General features: G+C 35.1%; 1 pseudogene; it reads right to left on the bottom strand.

The window, feature by feature from the left end:
• Positions 1–1,500: 1,500 nt before the first annotated feature.
• On the bottom strand, positions 1,501–1,709 carry LOC119507755 (annotated as a pseudogene).
• Between the last annotated feature and the right edge of the window lie 359 nt (positions 1,710–2,068).

The raw sequence follows: 2,068 nt of genomic DNA on the forward strand, positions 1-2,068 counted from the left end.
CATCTTCTTTTATAATGTAAGCACTTAAAGCCATAAAGTTCCCTCCGAGCACTGCCTTTTCTGCATCCCATAAGTTTTGGTGCGTTCTCATTTTCATTCATCTCAAGATTTTTCCTAATTTTTTTTGTGATATTTTCTTTGACCCATTCGTTGGTTGAGTTCACTGTTTAATTTCCACATATGAACTTTCCAGATCTCCCTTTGCCACTGATTTCTAGTTTCCTTCCATAGTGATTGGAGAAGATACTTTGCATGATTTTGTTCTTTTTAAATTTGAGACTCGGGTTTGAGGTAATATATGGTCTGTCCTAGAGACTGATTCTTGTGTCCTGGAGAAGAATGTGTGTGTATTCTTCTCTTGTTGGATGAAGTGTTTTAAATATGTATGGAAGGTCTAGCTGGTTTATAGTACTGTTCAAGTGTTCTACTTCCTTACTGATCTTCTGTCTAGATATTCTATACATTATTGAAAGTGATGTACTATTGATGCTGAATTGTCTATTTCTCCCTTCAAATCTGTCAACGTTTGCTTCATATATTTTGGGGCTCTGCTTTTAGGTGCGTATGCTTACAATCATTATGTCTTCTAATGAATTGACACTTTTATCAATATATAGTGCCCTTCTTTGTTCCTTTTAACAATTTTTTACTTAAAGGCTATTTAGTCTCATGTTAGTATAGCCACCCCATTGTCTTTTTTTTTTTTTTCTATAATTGTTCTATTTTGCTCTTCTCATCCTAAGAATGTAGTCTTTTTCAGAGACAGCAAGCTGGTCAAGTTTATGCTTAAAACATTTATCGATACTTGGCCAGAAGTTTCAGAAGCTTACTATACCTGTTGGCGAGTCTAAACTCTCATGCTAAATATGCACATTCTCCCAATAATACTCTTACATCACATCTCATTTATTTCCCTCCTTAAGAACTGCATAGGCTTATTTTAAATACTTACAAAATATGTAATAAACTACAGGGTTTACTAAGAGTAGAGGTACCCTGGTTAACGTTCAAAATGGTGTGGCCAGAGGAAAAGCAAGCATTATTAAATAAGAATGCAATCCCTAACAACACAAATTGAATTCCCCCTTTCCCCAATAAAAAGCCTAGTCCAAAAAAAGGTCTCATTCTATACAGATTTACTGTTTTGAAAATCACAGTGTAAGAAACTTGAGTAATCTACCAATTTTGTTTCCTACTATGTGCCTTAGAGATACCCCACTAAAAACTGGTATCTGTCACAACAGAAGACATTTGCAGAATGTAGTACTGTAGTGACAGTACTGAGGTTGATTGTTACAGGCATATTAAACTCTTTCAGTTTGGTTACATCTTATTTATAAAGAGCATTGGTCCAATAACATAAAAATAGAGAAAAGCAGCTGGAAATTTATCTCAGTGAATAGAGAAAAAAGGGTTAACCACTCTTTCCATTACTTTCTGCATATAAGTCCTTTTGTATTTTGAGACTTTATGGCAATTAAATTCTGGCACTGTTCCAAGCTAATGCATGAACAGGATACTGAAGGCCATCATTATACAGCACATTGCAACAAAAAGAACTTTTTCATTCACCGATTCTGGCACACTTCCAAAATATGCCCAAGATTTCTGTCCAAGAAGCTGGGTGGCAAGGATCAAACATAAGCACAGGTACATATAAGCAGCAAGATGACAGTCAACAAACTCTGAAAATTGAAAATGGCAGACATAGTGAAGTCAGCGAAACCCCAGCCACATCACCCTTCCACACCCCACTGTCTTTTGCACAGATACTTTTTCCATCCTTTCACTTTGAAACTACCTATGCCTTTGAATTTAAGATGAGTTTATTCTAAAGAGATATAGTTGGATCATACTTTTTCTATCCATTCTTCCAAAATATGCCTTTTGACTGAAGACTTTAACTCATTTACATTTAAAGTAACTACTGATAATGCTAGGCTTTCTTCTGCCATTTTACTGTTTTTTTTTTGTAAGTCATACCTTTTTTGCCTCTCAATTCTTCCATTACTGCCTCTTTTTTGATTTTGTTGATCTTTTGTAGTGAACCCTTTAGAATTCCTTCTCA

This window comes from Choloepus didactylus, chromosome 13 (assembly GCF_015220235.1).
Source record: "Choloepus didactylus isolate mChoDid1 chromosome 13, mChoDid1.pri, whole genome shotgun sequence".
Classification (NCBI taxonomy): domain Eukaryota; kingdom Metazoa; phylum Chordata; class Mammalia; order Pilosa; family Megalonychidae; genus Choloepus; species Choloepus didactylus.